The 18,938-nt window shown below is 41.4% G+C and overlaps 1 protein-coding gene across 18 annotated transcripts in view; it reads right to left on the minus strand.

Moving 5' to 3' along the window:
- LOC119489418 (membrane-associated guanylate kinase, WW and PDZ domain-containing protein 1-like) overlaps positions 1 to 18,938 on the minus strand; it is a 103,255-nt gene that overhangs the window by 44,853 nt on the left and 39,464 nt on the right. Inside the window, exon 1 of one of the 18 annotated variants that reach the window (XM_037771798.1) lies at positions 10,736 to 11,011. The exons of the other annotated variants lie outside the window; for them this stretch is intronic. The gene's annotated coding sequence lies outside the window, so the exon portion shown is untranslated. Of the gene's footprint in view, positions 1 to 10,735; positions 11,012 to 18,938 lie in introns of those variants that run through there. 18 annotated transcript variants of the gene reach the window in all.

An 18,938-nucleotide genomic window follows, 5' to 3' on the forward strand; every position in this document is an offset into this window, starting at 1 on the left:
AAAAAAAAACATTAAAAGCTTTATAAAGCCAACATCATACATTTCTAAAAAATAATTAAAATAATAAATCACAACTGAAAGAGCTTTTGACTGATATTTCTTTGAACTGTGATGAAATTAAGATCTCCGTGTTCGGCTGTCTACTTTGTTTTGCTTTCAGAAAATCAAATGTGACAGGCCCGGGCCTACTTCTGCAGGCATCAAATATGCTCTTGAAACGCCACATTTCAAGTTTAATGGTGTCAGTGGGTATGATTACTCACTAAAGGAAAGGAGAAAAGTTGCTCATCAGTTTTACTAACAGAATTTTAAAGCAGCACTAACACTGGCTTAAAGGTGCCGCGTGTAGGATGTGGCAGCATCTAGCGGTGGGGTTGCAGATTGCAACCAACTGAAACTTCTCCCATGTGCCAAGGTTGCAGGAGAACTACGGTGGCCGACACAAAAACGCGAAAATGCGAATGGCTCTATCTAGAGCCAGTGTTTGGTTTGTCCGTTCTGGGCTACTGTAGAAACATGGCGGTCGGCTCCGTGAAGAGGACCAGCTCCCTACGTCAATATAAACAACTCATTCTAAAGGCCTTTATACACCAGGGGCGTGACGAATAAACAACACGAAAATGCGAAATACTCAACTGTGATTATTATATGCCTAGGGCTTTTATTGTGAAAGGTAAGAACGGAATAGCAGTTCGAAAAATATATTGATGTGCAAATTTATCACAGGTAAAAAATGCCCCCTGCCTTAAGGTAACGAAAACACAACAATTCTAATTTTCAGGTGATTATACACGAACGAAAACATGCTTAATAATATTATATTCCATTTCTGCCAATAGACCCCCTATTTGTTACACACTGTTCCTTTAAATGTACCTGAAAAGATGTTGCTCACTTTCTTAAACTACATGCACTCAGGACTTTCACAAAAAATTGCATGCTCACCTTAGGTGTTTAGTACCATGAGTATTTTTCAGTGCCTGATGAAAGCTTGCCAATGTGTGAGTGTGTTTTCTCAGTATTTACTACAAGGTACTGATTCTATATGTTTTCTAACCATTTCAAATTGTGCTGTAATTTCAATTTTTGGTAAGAGACAGAAAAGTGGTTCATGTAAATAATTCACATTTACCAATGTAGTGTGTATCATGCATAAATAACAACAAATACCACACAGAGAGGTAGTATTATATAACAGTGGCTGGCTCCGACTGTTTTTATGACAGCTTGTTACAGATAGAGAGTCGACACAAGAGCTCCTTCCTCAGTAACCCAAACATACTAATCTTGCCCAGGCTGAAGCTGTGTGTTCACTGCTGGTTTAAGTATTTGTCTCAAATCCGCCAAATGTTAACACCAGAACTGCATCTGGTAAAACCTGACGAAAGTAGTTTTACAGTCTCACAGAATATTTACTGTACTCAACTCCTCTGTTTAGCAGTCACGTCATTCGCCAACAGTAATACTTGTTGACTATACGTTTATGTTTAGGGTCTGTTACACTTAAAGGAATAGTTCAACATTTTGTAAAATATGTTTATTTGCTTTCTTAATGAGAGTTAGATGACACGATCGATACTACTCTGATGTCTGTAAATACGAAGCTAGAGCCAGCAGCCTATTAGCTTAGCTTAGCATAAAGACTGGAAGCAAGGGGAAATGGTTAACTGTTTCTGCCCAAAGGGAACAAAATCCGCCTTCCAGCATCTCTGAAGCTCACTCATTTACACATTATATAGTGTTTGTTTAATCTGTCGTAAAAAAAAAGTATAGTCATTTCCAACTGTTTCTAGTCTTTATGCTAAACTCAGCTTACTGTCTCCCGGCAATAGCTTCATATTTAACGTACAGACATGAGAGTATTATTGATATTCTCATCTAACTCTCAGCACTAAAGCAAGTAAGTGTAATTCACGAAATTTCAAACTATTCTTTTAAAAGATCTTTCACATCTAACACATCATATCACTCCACAGTCAAGAAATCTGTTTTGTCATTTCTAATCATCTAATTAGTCATAACAATTTAAAAAAAGACTAGGAACAAAATAGTTCAGACACTGTACTCTGCTCCGTGGAGTTTCAGAACAATACGCCCCAGGAGCAGCAGATGATTGTGTGTGAATTCCACTTGTATGCAACAACTTCCAACATCTGCACGATCCAAATCTGGTTTGCATTTGTGTTAAATATACATGTTGATGTTAAGCAGGTATGCTTGCCATATTAACCATCTTAGTTGCTAATTACCACTAAACACAAAGTACAGCTGGTACAAATGGGAATGTCATAAGTTTTACAAGTGTATAGTCATAAACCAAAGTATTGGACAAATTGAAATTCATCCTGAGGGGAAAATGAAGGTCTGCGCCAAATTTCACGGCAATCCTTAAAACAGTTGTTGAGATATTTCAGTCTGGACCAAAGTGGTGGAGCGACAGACAGATTAACATTGCCATCAAAAGTATCATGCTGTTAGCATGGCTAAAAAATATGAAATACTGCAGAGAGATAACAGTACTACCGCAATTTAACTAGGAAGATTTTGCACAAATAAACCTACCCGTAGATTAAGAGTCATGTGATGCAGTGTGTTTTGGAGTGAAATCAGCATCAGTGATTTTCTAGTCAAATACTTTGTGTAACCAAATTACAACCCATCGTCTCTTTAAAACATAGTTAGTCATGTTCTTGTCAAACATGTATGCAGCTATTGGCTTTGATAGTGCACTGATATACAGTATACTGTGAGACCATAGAAATGTGTCTACTGTCGGAGATTTAACTGTACTGTTTATAAAATCCTTTTAATCTCTCTGGCTGTATTAGGCTGTTGTTGCAGGCAATGTTGCAAGTTAGTCAACTGGACCGCATCCATAATATGGCTTTCAACAGAAAAGAAAAGAATCACCAGCATTATACCGACAGCTCCCTTTTTGTTACCCTTTACTTTTTATTGTGAAATGAAGAAATATAATTCTCACTGTCATCTTGTGTCCCTCCCACCGTCTCTCTTGCTTCCTCCTTTGTATCTTCTTTATCCCTGCTGCACAAGCTCTCTGCCTCACCATTAATTCCTCCTCTTCTTTCATCTTCATTTCTCACCGCAAGTAAGTTTAATTTCTCTATTTCCGTCTTCCTGCTTTTGAAAATATTCATTGGTTTTAGTGGGTGGACACATCAGTGGTTTCTAGGTGTGATGAGGTGTCCCTGCTACTTTGGAGTGGTTAGAAACCAAACACACAACATCCAATCAGTATCAATCTCTCTCTTTACAACCACGTCAACCAACAGCACCAGTCCATCCCCACAGGGAGAAGAATGTACAGGGCTGTTGTGACAGGGGTGCATCTGCCAAATGGTGGAACGGCAGAAAGGAGAAAGATGGAGTAGGTGGAAGAGGACGAGGGCGGTGCAGACACATGACACACTACAGAAAAAACAATCACCTAATGGACACGTGAAATCCCTCGCACAACAAAAACAGCTCACACTTTCTCCCTCATTCTCACCTCTCGCCGTCTGAAAAAACAACCGTCACACCACCGAGAAGACAAACACTAACACACACCGCACCTCTGGCTCGTTGTGCGGCACACTCTCTGTGTGCTGGTTCTCCTCACATCTCCACTTTCATCTTGTCTGGGCATCGTGTTATTGAGTGAGTAGCATCTCGCTCGGCTTCTCGCAAGGATGAAGCTGGGCGTGTGTATGTGTGTCTGTCTGTGTGTGTGTGTGTGTGAGAGAGAGGTATTGATCCGAGCACTGCTAAAAGGATAAAGGAGTCCAGGCAAGCGTGTCCTCGCTTCTGTCACGTCATCAACATTGTCTCTATATCTCTGTCACTGCACTGGTTTACTGTACGTAACACACTCAATGCAAAACATACTAGTGTAGTCAATCAACTGATTAGTTGATGGACACAAAACACAAAATTAATCAATCTTTGTTTTAGGGCAGCAGCTTATGGTTATTTGATTATTTCAACTGTGGATTAATCCATCAATAATTGTTTTCCATTAATCAATTAATCATTTAGTCTATAAAACATCAGAAAAATGCCTTACACATGTTCGCAAAGCCCAAGATGACATTTCAAATGGCTTCTTTTGTCTAACCAACAGTCTGAAACGCAGAGATATTTAATTAATAATTACACAACAAAGAGAAAAGCAACACATCCTCGCATAAGAAAAGCTGAAACCAGAGAGTTTGGGGTATTTTTGCTGATAATTTACTTAAATGATCAATCAGTGATCAAAGCTGTTGCAGATTAATTTCCCGTCAACCGATTGTTGCAGATCTAATCTGTATTATATCATTAACTGAATATCTTTGGGTTTTGGTCTGTTGGTGAAACAAAACAAGCAATCTGAAGACGTTCATTTTGGTTGTGGTGGATTGTAAAGACTATTTTTCACTATTTTTGATATACAAAAACAATGAGTAGATTAATCAATGAAAATGATTGATGAAAAAACAATTATTATATGCAGCACTAGAACATTCAGAAAGTGGACAACAATATCAATATACGACCTATATAATCCAATGCAATAACCCTGCTTTAGTGACGGTATGAGGTCCAAATATCAGAGTTATTCATTAACGCTGGACATTTCTAAGACACATTTTACGGAGTTGTTGTCATGTATTGCATTGCCCTGTTAGGTGTTTTTTATGCCCCCGGTATAGAAAATGGAGGGGCAAAAAGAGCCAAATCATGAGCCAAATCTTAGAGAACAAACCTAAGAGTACTGTTGCATGTCTGCTAACTTTTCACCCCCACTGTACTCTGTTCTAGATTCAACTGCAGTCTGTAATGGCATCACATTTACAGTAAACAACACACACATGGATGTAGGTATGAGCATCCACACTGACAGAACCATACTGGTACATAATCAGAGACACAGATAAAGGAGAGAAGAAGTGTGTAAACACATATATAGTGTATTCAGAGTGTGGACTATAAATAGCAGGTCGTGGAAGCCAGTTTCTGTCCTCACTGGCAGTTCATAAAAAGCTCCGGAGCAGGGGACATGTGTCCCTGAAGTGGCCTGTTTGAGTGCCTGCTTTGACCCACATCCTTCCTCCTAATACTGGGCCACTCACTCACTGCTACTGAACATGCATCATAAACTGCAGGAGCATCTGAGCTGTCCTAAGTCATTAATTACAGACCTTAGAGAAATGTTATCACCTTACAGTGGGTACTCTATGTATTTGAATCATGATGGACACATTCAACATGGTCATTTTCCTATGAACTGGCTATCTTAATCTGCAATAGAGACACAAAAACATTCAGAAGAAGGCTAACAACCCCTGAAGAGACCAACTTCAAGTGCAGTATAGCAGAAATATCTCTCAGTGAGGTACCACAGAAAGCATCAAAACGATGGCCTTGTTCAACTACATGATGGCAACAATGTCCTGACACATAATCATGACACAAAGACAATGACTGATTGATTTGCCCACGTTCTTTCATACTTAAACAGATAACGTAAAAAAACACAGTTGTTTTTCTATGGCAGAGATCAGTTTTGTCACAGACTTTGTTTTTTTGTCAGAAACCTGCTTTAAATGAGGCAATAAGTAAAGTAAAACTTCGCTTCCACCTGCAATAAAGCACGTACAGTAAATAGAAACCACCTTCAAGTTCTTTAATCTTATTCAAATTGACTCAGACAGAATCGAGAGGAGTTTGCATTTTCCCAAATGTTTTTGAATGCTTCTGTAAATGAGCTAGAATTAGTGGCAAAAATTTAGAGGCCATTTTATCTTGCTTCAGAGAAAAGCAGATTCTGAGGCCATATGGCTACTGAATTTTTTACAATGCAGTGCTCAACTTTCACTCTTTTAGCAGCCAAAAATTCATATTTTCCCTCATATATCGCTCCACATCATTCGGCATTTCGCCATCACAAATACTGAGATAAAATAGATCCACTGAAATGCTATTACAGTATTTGCACAAAGGTCAAACACAAATGGACTTTTACGTAGTTGAAAATGCCAAACACCGTCTTTTAACTGTTCACTGTAAAAAATTTGAATAAATCAAATTTTTGCATGAAACTAAGTTGCACTGCAGCCATTTCTGGTGGGCTGACGGAAGCCACGTGAGTTTATACTGAGAGTGAAGCTGTTATCTGTAAAGGCCGACTAAATATTTCATTTATGTAGCTGAGTGAATGTTTGTGGCATCTAAAAGTGGCTCAAGCCTGCCAGGGATATCCACATGGACGGATTATGAGACAATGGGACCCACCACCTCTCCCACACAGGAGAAAGATACACAGACGTTATACTGTAGTTGTTTATCCTTTTTTTGTTGTTGTTTTGTGTCTGTTTGTAGTCGTTACGCATCTCTCTGTGGTTTTGTGCCTCTTCCTGGTCATTTTGTGTCTCTTAGGTGTTGTTTTGTGTTACTTTGTAATTGTTTCGCTCTTTCCATAGTTATTTTTTTTGTCTGTGGCTGTATTTCCCATTTTTGTAGTTTTTTTGTGTCTCTTTGTGGTAATTTTGTGTCTCTTGTAGTCACTTTGTGTCTCTTTGTAGTCATTTTGAGTCTCTTTGTTGTAATTTTGTGTCTCTTTGTAGTCACTTTGTGTCTTTTTGTTGTCATTTTGTGTCTCTTTGTGGTCATTTTGTTTTTCTTTGTAGTTGTTTTGTGTCTCTTTGTGGTCGTTTTGTTTTTCTTTGTAGTTGTTTTGTGTCTCTTTGTGGTCGTTTTGTGTCTCTTTGTAGTAATTTTGTGTCTCTTTGTAGTAATTTTGTGTCTCTGTGTAGTCGCTTTGTGTCTCTTTGTAGTTGCTTTGATCCTTTATTGAATGGATTGTTATGGTAATTTGCCAATTGTACCATGCTAACACACTAAAGTAAGATGATGAACATGGTCAACATTATATTTACTTAATATTTGCATGTTAGCATGCTGATATTAGCATTTAGCTCAAATCACTGTAGTGCCCGAGTACAGAGCATGGCTGTGGACTCTTGTTATGTATGTATTAATATATATTTAACAAAATTGATATTGATTACCAGGTGAAAAGAGATGTTAACAGTGTCTCTCTGTTGTCCCTGTACTTAATCTCTGTTGCCATGTTGTTTTTTTCACATTTGGTCCTTTGTTAGTGAAGCACCTTGGCTGGTGAAGTAGCAACAACAGACTTTACTTAATCTGCACAGACTAACAATAACCTTAACCTGTACTTTATTTCTAGCCTGAAAATGAACACTTGGATGTCTACAGACTGTGTTTCACACTATTGTTTCACCTGAAGATTTTCTACTGACATAAAATAGTCACTTGATAGCACTGGAGTGCTATTGTGTGCAATTTGGAGCATGCTTCAGAAGGCAAAAATAAAAATGTGTTGATATAGTGTTTCACATTTTTCTAAAAGCTTCTAAAAGGTTATGCAGAAGCTGACGAGTGAAAATTAAGTGTTGTTTGAACGTTTTCTTCTTTTTTACTCTTTCTTTATTTTATATTTCCATTTCGTATTGTGCAAACAAACAAACAAGTGAAATGCAGGATGTGATATCTATCTCTACATCTACTGAAGCCTCTCTCTCGCTCTCTCTTGAAGTCCTGCTCTGACCCCTGGGTCAGTTTGGTTCACTGTTACCTGGGGCCAAGAAAACCTGAACACCTCTCCATCCACACCCACATGACCTCCTGTTTGACTCTTCAGATCTTTACTACTCCGCCAGCCATCAACAGAGACACAGTTTATGATGTCCACAATAAAGACCACGGAAGCTACTTTTATGTGTATGTAAAATAACAACAAAGAGAAAACCATCCACACATACAGTTTGCACACACCACCATGACCATAATCATGTACACAAATCCAGGTGAAAAAACGTCCTCCTGTGTATTAACAAAAGACAGTCGGGCTGACAGCACTCTGACATCTGATACCCTCAAACGCCTTCCTGCTGTTGATGCTGTGGGGAGCTTCCACTCATTGTCTAACACAGACATACACACACTCGTAGACACACACCGGTTCAGCCAAACATCTGCTGTTTTTAACCCCTGCTGGTTGCGAGTGTGTGAGCGTCACGGGGGGGGGAGAGAGAACACACACACACACACACACACACACACACACACACACACACACACACACACACACACACACACTAACCCGGGCAACTTCCAACTGACCTGAGAGTGAGATTAGCCTGATGGTGGGACTGTAAACTGTGCAGGGAAATGGACATTTTTATCAAATATTAATTCCAAACAATAGTGTCTAAGTAAGTAATAAAAAACAGAAGAAGGATTTTGTTAAATTATGGTGAAAATATAATGTCACAACAACCTTTAGATTCTTAAGAAAAACTAAATCTTACCACTAATGCTTGTCCCATCCACAACATTTGAAGCCGTACCAGCTACAGCATAAATTCGGGCGTGTTTCCATAAACACACGCTTGGTGTTGATGGGGAAGTGTGTGTTATGAAAACAGAGGCTGAGAGGTGACGTGAGAAGAAACTACGTGTATATCTCAGAGCAGACAGAGCAGGGGAGGGGCAGAGAAAGCCAACAGTCACACAGGGAGTTAGCAGGCAACTCTCTTGGGCCTCTAAGCCAATTACCGAAGCAGCATTGATTGAGGCAGCACTTTAAGGCCTCATCTACACAAGTAGTCCCTTAATACACTGGTCAGATGATGGGAGCGTCTCAACCACAAACTATGGATAGATATCCATTTGCATCCATTATGGTGCCGGCGGGCAAAATGTTTTTAGTGATGGTAATAGGACTAATACAGAATATTACAAAATATTTGGTCTGAACATGAGTTAGTTTAATTAAAGGATGTGATCTTCACGCCTTGAGGCTTTAGAAGTCTGCAGCTACTGAGACGGACAGGTACTCGACCTGTTTCCTCAGTCCTGATCAGCTGACCCGGACACCAAGGTGAGTATTACGTCCTGAGTGCCGCGGCTGTGTTCAATCAGCACTTCCATCCCCCATTAAAGGGATTGCTGGCCCATAATGATTTATGAAGGGGAACGGAGAGAGAATCAATGTAGCGGAGGCCCTCAGATTAATGATTAAGCAAATAGCAGCCCCACTCCAGATCCTATCAGGGGCTGAGGTGCTGCTCAGAGCACGCCATGCTGTAGTAAGTTCAATTAACTACCATGGGGTTGGGGAAGCTTCAGCAGAGAGCTGCAATGCTTCTTCTCGTCTCCCACAATGAAATACAAATGAAAAACGCTGTGCACGCATTCAAACAGCCTTCAAAACTCACTATTGAACAGAGCAAGTTCCTAGAAGATTTTTCTGTCGAGTATATCTGCATTATGTATGTATGTCAATACTTTTTGGCGCTAGCAAAAATGTGTCCGCAGCAGAAATTGTACCGAAATGGACAGATCCTAATTAAAAATGTTGCTATCTTAACGCTATTTTGTAGAGGCAACGACTGCTTGGGTTTAGACAACATTGAACTTTTAAGATCATTGGTTTATTTGTTTGTTTTCACAACTAATTCTGCAAATTAAGTTCTCAATTAACTCATTAATTATAGACAATGTCAGAAAAATGTTCATTACAATTTCCTGAAGTCGAAAGTTATGACTTCAAACGTCTTACTTTGTCTGACCAACAGTTCAGTTTCCAAAACTATTCAGTTTCCAGTCACATAAGATAAAAAAGCTACAGGTCATCCCATTTGAAGAGCTCGCACTAGGTAATGTTTGGGGGTGTTTCCTTGAAAAATGACTGAAACGATTAACCGGTTATCTAAATAGTTGCAGATTATTTTTCTGTCGATCGACTAATCAATTATTCGACTAATTGTTTCCGCTTTTCGGTAGAAAATGTTTATATTTCTCAAAGTAAGGTATCTAAAAAAGTAGTTTCACTATCTCAGGCATCAAAGCATTTCAAACAATACCCAGCCCTAAATGTATGGAAAGGCAAACTTTCTTTATCAAATAGTCTATTTTATTTTTCTTTATAAGTGGAGCCGGTTCCTCGCTGTGATTGTTTGAATAAAGGGATGATGCAGTTACCCATTAAAGAGGAGAAGGACAGAGGACAGAGGGAGAGAGAGGCCAGACACACAATACTGTTGCTGCCCAACACAACAGGCCATTCTTTCAGCTCGCGCCACAACACTCCTCACAGCTGAGTCCCAGCCGCTATTCTCCTGCTGTTCCCCCTGCTCCCTCCCCATCTCTCCCCTTTCAATATGGGGGGAGAAGAAGAATGAAGGAGGAGGGGTGGGGGGATGAATAGTGGGCAAGCACATACAATCTGAAGCGCTGGGAATCTTGTAAAAATTGCACAAAAGATGGCAGGGATTTTGTATTTTTTTTCACCTAGAAGAAACTAGTGTTTATTGGAGAAAACTGCGATGAAAAAAGGGGGACGGAGCTTTCATTCAAAGAGTGAACCTGAGAGGAGAGAGCTAGTGCACAAGGAGGGGTGACTCAGGGAGGTAAAAATGAGGGGAAGATGGAAAGATGTGGCAGACAAACGTATGTGTATCACATCAGTTAATTAATACCACACCACAAATCTGCATCAGCACTGATTCCCACAGTCTCTCTCTCAAAGAAAAAAAATCCACCTGTCTCTGTATTTCTGCCTCTGTGTGTATCTGTTTATTCTCCCCCACCCACATCTCCTCCAATCTAATCCCGGAAGCCAGGGCATCATTCCCAGGAGAAGAAGTAAATGTCACAGATTTACCTCTATACCGCCACTGCTGCTGCTGCTGCTGCTTTCCTCTCCGCACGTTATTCCACAGAAATATTCAAAAAGATAAATCCAAGCAGGCTGAATTCTGCTCTCCCTCTCCCAACCAAACCATCCATGGATCATCCAGTTGTCTGTGAGCGAGTGCTAGCTCCCAGCTTGTGAGCTCATTCAGGCAGGCAGCTAGTAGGCAGCTGCCGTTTTTCTTCAAAGCTCCACAAGCAGAGCAAATTAGAGGTCCAGCCCAGCTTAGAGGCTAAGCCATTGTGAGCTATTCACACTCCAGTTCCTGTCTGAGGCCAATGGCTGCAGCCCCCCTTTCATACTCCCGCCCACTCTCCCTCCCTCCCTCTTCCTCGTGCTCTCTCTCTCTCTCTTCCTCTCCTCTGTCTTCCCTTCTCCTGCTATCTTAGCCATAAATAAAGACGCTTGACATTACCTAACACATGGTGCCTCCTGATAAACAGCCAGCTTCAGGCAGGTCTCGTGACTGAGAAAACCTCTCCAGGGGTGAATGCTGGGTGAAGGAAGGGTGTAGAGGGCAGCAGGACAAGGGTGAGGGTAAGGATTCAGGATGTAAAAGAAGATGGTAGATGAATCATATAGTGGAACAGATGCTCCTGTTGTTACCAGCTTTGTATGATATACAGTAACTGTTTTTTTACACGAGGGAGTGCAGAGTTAGTTGCAGGTTGGGTTTGTTTACTATGCTTTGACCGGACTAACGCAGAAAGCCTGAACTTCATTAGGACCTTGGGAGATTAAGAGCCCAATGGCAGACCAAAGGAAAGCTTCCACCTGGCAGCGCAGGCCTGTACCTGCATGGACATGGACTGCTGCCCAGGCAACCTGACCACAAACCCCAGGAGCTGCCCTGAGGGGAGAGGACTGCAGATTTCTGCTTGGATTCACATGGTCCAATCTTAGCCACATGCCCTCATTGTACCACAGCTAAAAGTAAAACAAATATTAGCTTTACTCGCAGTTCTGAAGTGAATCAACAAAAGTGTTGAATCCTACATTTTGTACCTTAATGTAACTGTTGTAAATGTTACCTTAAATACAGTTTCAATAAACAATATGTCTGACATTGTTCAATTATGTTTTGAGCATTTACATCAACTTTTGTTGTTAAATGGTAGACTACTTAGGTTTAGGGATGTCACAATACCAGAAATTTAGTAGACGATACCAATACCAGTGAAGTTCCACGATTCTCGATACCCAATTCGATATTACGGTAAAAACAAAAACAAAACAATAAATCCTATGTGCTTCAGCATACACTCCATTACTGTTTGCATACTGTTTTTTGCAAATTCATTATTAATCCCTGATAATCCACATCAAGTTTTTTCGCCAAAAACTACATTTTACAAGATTGCATTTGAACACATCATGATAACGTTAGAATTTACCTTCGCCCAATACTAATTTTTACTGAATAGAGCTTGAAGGAATCACAATGTAACTCGATGCAACCTCCACTAACGTAACTAGCTCTCCTCCTACCAATTTCAACACCAGAAAAATGAGTACCGTCAAGTTTTCAGAATTTTGGCATTGACTTGGTACCAAAGTATCGGTTCTCGTGACGTCCCTACTTAGGTCAGTATTTGTAGTGTGACTCTAAGAATGACATTGTGAATAGCTGTAGGACAATGTTGGACATGTTTTTGTGCGTTTAATAAAGCTAAACTGTTTGTAGCATGCCAACAGATCATCATTCTGCACAATTTTGCAGAGTCAAACAAGGGAAGACTCCACATATTGAGGGCTCATTACACTTTCATTCATGCAGAATTTACTGGTGTCCTGCTTTAGCAGATTTTGCAGATACTGGTAGATCTGTAAAATGTGAATATTGCCTGTTAATTTTTTTGATAATTGATCAACTTGTACCGTTAAATCACACTGCCAAATTTCTTTGGGGTTTTAAGGGTATCTTTTGACATTTTGTGAAATACACCTGAGAGTTAGAGAAGATCATAAGCACTCTATATGAACAGAATATGAAGCTACAGCCAGCAGATTAGCCTAGCTTAGCATAATGACTGGAAGCAGGGGGAAACAGCTAGCATGGCTCTGTCTAAAGGCCTTTGCACACCAAGTCCGTATTTTACGTCCATAATTGTCACACGTTTAAAAATAAATACGAGCTTACGTTGTGCCACTCACATTTACACACCGACTCCGAAACTTTCATCCTTCGTTAAAGTTTTTCGGAACAGGTTTGATTTTCTGCATTTTTTCGCATCTGTCAAAAGACATAAGAGGGTTGTTTGACCACTCAGACCCTTTATGATAAGAAAATAAAAATATATAGAGATGCAGAATTTAAAGATAGATTGTGGCAGGTAATTGCAGAACAGTTTGGAATCGGGGATGGACGTAAAGCAACGGATGTACGAAAGATTAGACAGTAGTGATATCTTGTTTGTTTCATCTGTGCAAAAAAACAAAGACTGGGAGCAACCAGACATAACGTAATAATTAGCTAGCTAGCGGTGTCCCCTTACTTCCAGTCTTTAAGCTAAGCTAACCGTCTGCTGGCTGTAGCTTCATCCTTAGAAACATGAGAGTGGTATCGTCTCATCTAACTCTTAGCAAGAAAGCAAATAAGTTTGTTTACCAAAATGTCAAACTATTCCAAGTCTAAGGATTATAGACATTGACAAAATGGCAGCGGTCTGGTGGGTGGTTGAATAAATTATTCATGTAACGTACAGTATATCATTCACGACACACTGCTCAACTATTCTAACAACCAAATATTCAAACGAGCAAAAACTGCATAAGACGTACTGTAATACCTGCAATCCTGAAGTAGATTGGTAGGTTTGTTATGGATAAACACCAAATAAGGCCCTGGGATGATCAAAACACAACAGATATTGTAAACAGCCACATGAACACAAAGTTCTGAGAAAAAAGTTAGCAATATCTTATTTCAGATCAATCTGGCATCATCACACTCACTGCTCGGAGGCATCGAGGCTCACAAACACTTACAGTATGTGGGCTAGCTGTCCGCCACAGCAGATCCACATCCAAACCATCACAAGACACTCGCACACAGATTAGTCTTGTAAAGGACGACACGATCACAACAGAGAATCTTTGTTCAGTCAGAGAATTAGCACAGTTCATTTCCTTGACCTCAAATACGGAGTTATCATCATCATACTCCACTACAACAAAAATAGACACACAAGCCGGCTGTCTGAAATATAATCTGTAAATGGTTAGGAGAGTTCACACCTGCTTTAAATCAACAATCCCAAGCTCTGTTTTTGTTCCATGTGGGCAGGACTCCCAGTTTGGCTGAAGTGTCACTCAGAGCAGGCAAGGACTGCAGTCCCCCCCAGCCATATAGAGAGGACTGAAGCATTCCTGCAGTTGTGGGACACGATAGTGGCTCATTAATCAGGGACTGATCACTTTAAATTGACCTCAGTGACTCTGGGGTGAACCTGTCAACACGACTTTACTCGAGTATTCACAAGATTAAAGGACGATTGTCTTGCATGAGCTTGGCGAGGGTACATGAATGAGGATTTTGAATAACAATACTGTTATTTATATTCACAATCACAGTGAAGACCAGACTCAAGGTAAAGCTTGTTCTAAACTGCAGAAACAGAAAACAGAGGTTGTGTTGTTGTAATGGTTTCTTCTGGACAACGTACCGTAAGATGCCTTTGAAATGGGCCTTGAGGAGATTGTCAATAACAAATACAACGTCAGAGACCACAGCCTCCAGTCCCACCTTCCACCCACTTGCCAATCACTTTAAAACAAGAAGGAAGAGCTGCGGTCCTTTTGGCTTGTGGTATGTGTTTTATTCCAATGGTACCAAGTGATGCCAATTTGTGACTGTAAAATATGCTAAATATGGCAATGAAAACACCAACATATGCATTAAACATAAGCCTCACACACACACACACACACACACAGTCTATGTAAACACACACACAATGTGCACCTGTCTTCATACATCATTACTATGCAAAAACACATATTTGCCCAGCTTCCTCAATGAGCTTAGAAGCCATTGTTTTTCCCATCCTTCGTCGTTTCCATAGTAAATCGTGTGTTAACACAGCCGATATTTTCAACAAAATATGAACAGTGCGTATGTGAAAAGCAGGCAAACAGAAGCTGGGGCCCACTCATCCGTTACAAGAATGAATGGCCATCATTAGCATGAGGCTCCCCGGCAGCACCCTGCAATGCAGCGACACACACAATGGCGAGTGCCACGCTTCCCCCTGCCGTTCCCCCAGAGAAGCCCTTTTGTTTGAGCAGCATCTGGACCTGACCTCCATGCATTCAAGGCTGATGACCCCCCTCTCAGCTCCTCATCTCCTCTCCTCTCCTCTCCTAACCTCTTCTTAAAAGCCTGCTCTGCCTCTACGGCAACCCCCCTCCTCCTCCTCCTCCTCCTTCTCCTCCTCCTCCTCCACCACCTCTCCTCTCCTTTCCTATACCCTGTCCGTTCTTCACACACAGATACCCCACCTCCCTCCCTCTTCTAGCTGAGGAGAGCAGCCATGTCTTGCTTCTTGAAAAGAAGGTCTGTGTACTAGTGGGCCTTACACAAAGCCTGCAGGGTGAATTAGAAAACCAAAGAGGAAAAAGCACCAGGGCTACTGGCCATCTGTCCCTCTGGGTTGGACGTGTCTGCTCCGAGTGTGCCTGCCCCCCTCTTTCCCCTCATATAACTCCCACCCCTACCCCCACCTTCCCTGATTCCCTTAGCCTATATACACAGCATCAACCACATACACACACTCTCTGCCATGCATACATCACAGGCTTCGGATGGCGGATGGCGTTGCGAGTGGAAAAAAAGAAGGAGAGATCGAGGAGAGAATAAGGAGCTGCCACTTGCCTGGATGCAGAGCGAGCCCGGAGCCAGCAAATCAAGCCGTAATCCCTTTCTTTGTGCGAGCGGCAAACAGAGAAATTTGTCTCCAACAATGATTTCCCCGAGATCGGCAGTGGAGTGGAAAACAAGGAAGCGAGGGAGTGAAGGACAGTGAGGAGGGGAGGGAGAGAGAGAGAGAGAGAGAGAGAAAGAGAGAGAGAGAAGAGGAGATGGAGGGTGAGAGCAGCAGAGGCAGGGAGCCAGTGGGGGCAGCTAGAGTGTGACAGAGAGAGACAGAGGAAGGCAGCAGTCACCGCCGAGCCACAGGGACGCTGACACTCACTGGAGGATTTGAAGTGAAGAGAGGAGGGCGACAGAGAAGAGAGCGGAGAGGGAGGGAGAGATCAGGTGGGGGGGTGGGAGGGAGGGGAGGATTGGTTCGCTCTGTGGCTCAAACGCTGGGATAACGCCGAGATAACCCTCATCCCCAAGCAGCAGCTGTAGATGTGAGAGGGAAATGAATCCCACGAGAGAGCGACTTCTCTATCAATTGTGACATTTGCCGCACATGATAACAATGGCCATCTGTAGCAGCGGGGTTATGAAGGAGAGGGGAGGAGGATGGGTTGACAGAGAGGGGGGGGGGAGTGTTCCTATAAACACACATCCACACACATGACTCAAAAGAGAGAAGAAAAAAAACACCTCGACCAGTGGTGGAGGGAAAGGCACCTGTTTGAGTCAAGCAAGAGGGAGCAACACATGTGCTCAGGAGAGGGGGAGGAGGAGACATGAGAGACATGCAGACAAAGGAAACAGAGGGCTGAGAAGTGTGGCTTTTATTTGACTGCTTTTGTCATTCTGCCTTGTCATGCCAAGAAAACATTTGCATGTGTGTGTGTGTGTGAGAGAGAGAGAGACAATAAACAGGAGGTGGTAGCGATAGTAGGTCACCAAGAAAGGGAGAGAGGGAGGGACAGGAAGAAAGAAGGAGAGAGAGAGGAGGGGTAAACAGTATAAACATTTCAGTTAGTGTTAGACTGACCAGCATTGTGTTGTGGCCCATTTTTGCCTTTTTGAAGTCAGAAAAAGATAAAAAGACAAATCAAAGCACACACACATTTTGCTTCATTGCTTAAAAGTGAGCCTCATAACAGGATGGTGATACTACATATATTTCTTATAGTCAACAAATTCCATGAAAAGACCAACAAAGAATTGATCATACTTATTGTCTGTGTAGTCAGTTTTAAAAAGACAAATCAGTGGGCCACACTGTTCCACTGGATGACATGTTCCTTTATCAACATGAACGTGGGCGCTGTAGTTTATTTTAAGTCAATCCCACATACGCCATCCTGCTGCTGTAAATATTCACTAAAGCACCAAAGTCATGTCTGAAAATAGTCCCCAACAAACACTCCTGTTTGAGTCACATTTTCTGAGTTACTATACTTTTGTGACCTGTTTAGATTTATGTGTTGAATAGGAACAAATGGGCCATAGACGGACTAACAAACTGTTGGTTTTGGTCTTTTCATGGGATTTGTTGACAATAAGAAATATATAGAACAACACCAGCCTCATCCTTTGATGATTTATCACTGCAACTACACAGTCTATTCTGTGTCCAGTCAATGGTGCTTTATCTAAAAACACTGGACCCTTTTATTTATAATTAACACTTAAAACGGCGTTTTAAAACAAAAATGTATTAGTGTGGATGTAGCCTGAAGCGCTCCGTTTTAGTGCCTGTTATCATTCCCACCACCTGAAAAAGCAAGAAAAAGGTAAAAAAAATATGGTGCACCTTTGTAAAGGTAGTTCTCAAGCCATGGGCGGTATATTTTCATGATCCTGCATGTGACATAAGCCATCTGAATGGCTTGCTGAATCACATGTTCTCTGATCCAGACAGCCCACAAAAAATTGACTGGGTTGTGTTATTTAACAGTTTGTGGGTACTCCGGATACCCAAAAGTATGTGCACAAGCACTGAAAAAGTGAGTGTTTCATGATGTCCCCTTTAATTAGTAGGAAAAGTAGCACAATACTCCAATACAAGTAAAAGTTCTACATTCAAAATTTCAGATTCAAAAAGTACAGAAGTATCAACAACAGTATAGTGAGACTGAATCTCCTGACAGTAATGTCAAACTCGGCATTAATTATGTGGTTCCCAACATTTGAAGGATTTTAGAGGCCTGACGAGGTGAAAGTATCCAGCACGTAACGTTTTAGAGGCATTAGGAGGTAAATGTATCTAGCATTTCACAGGGGAAAAAAAGCAACTATTAGTGAAATTAAGGGAAAAAAATGTAATCCCTTTAATCTGATGAAGGCTTTACTAAATATTTCGCATTTCTATTTAGTCTACGTTCAATTTTGATGTCAACGCTGTCAGTGCTCTGTGCGCAGAGGTCTTTCCGTCGTCTCGTGATGTTCGCGAGAGCCCAACATGTTCATCACATAATCAGGCAGGAATCTATTTTCAATATATCAGAACATCATAATCCCAGGCAGGGCACCGGGGGAGGCTCAGAGAGGCGGATTTACCGGTCACATGGCTGAGCGCAAGAGAAGGACAGACAGCCAGAGATAGGCCAGAGAGGCAGAGAGTGAATAAGCAAAGACCAAGAGACACAAAGAGGGGAAAAAAATACATTCATCTAGTCTACAAGCCACATTTTAGTAGGGAGCACAGCAATGCAAATTAACACACACAGCCAAGCCGCAGTCAATAGAAACAGGAGGAAGTGGAATCATGATCCCTTTCTTGATTAAATCATGTCTATGCATATGTGTGATAATCAAAACAATTCCTCAGGGGGGGAAACACACACAAGCGCACACACACACACACACACACACACACACACACACACACACACACACACACACACACTCTCTCTAATCACATCCCCATCAGATCCACTGTGTACTGAAACAAGCCTCAAGCTTTGTGGTCGTCACAACTAAAGCAAAAGTTGTTGTTTTTCAACACAAACATGAGTACAGTAGGAAAACAAACCGAGTAGAGCTTCACTGTGTCACCCAACCGCCGATCCAACTGTTTGTGACTTAATCGAGCCCAGCTGTGGAGGCTGGCACGGCACTGGGTGTTTGGCTCGAGCCACACTTTTTGTATATTTCACTGTTATGTGAGACAGCTGCAGAAATGGTGCTCTGGCACGGTCAAGACACGAGAGTGGCTTTAATGGACAGTAACAGGTAACAAAAACTACAGTGATGGTGTTTGGAAAATGTATGTTAGTTTAGAGTTGGTGAGGATTTTAAATGATGAAAGGGAAATAAAGTGTGACG

This window comes from Sebastes umbrosus, chromosome 6 (assembly GCF_015220745.1).
Source record: "Sebastes umbrosus isolate fSebUmb1 chromosome 6, fSebUmb1.pri, whole genome shotgun sequence".
Classification (NCBI taxonomy): domain Eukaryota; kingdom Metazoa; phylum Chordata; class Actinopteri; order Perciformes; family Sebastidae; genus Sebastes; species Sebastes umbrosus.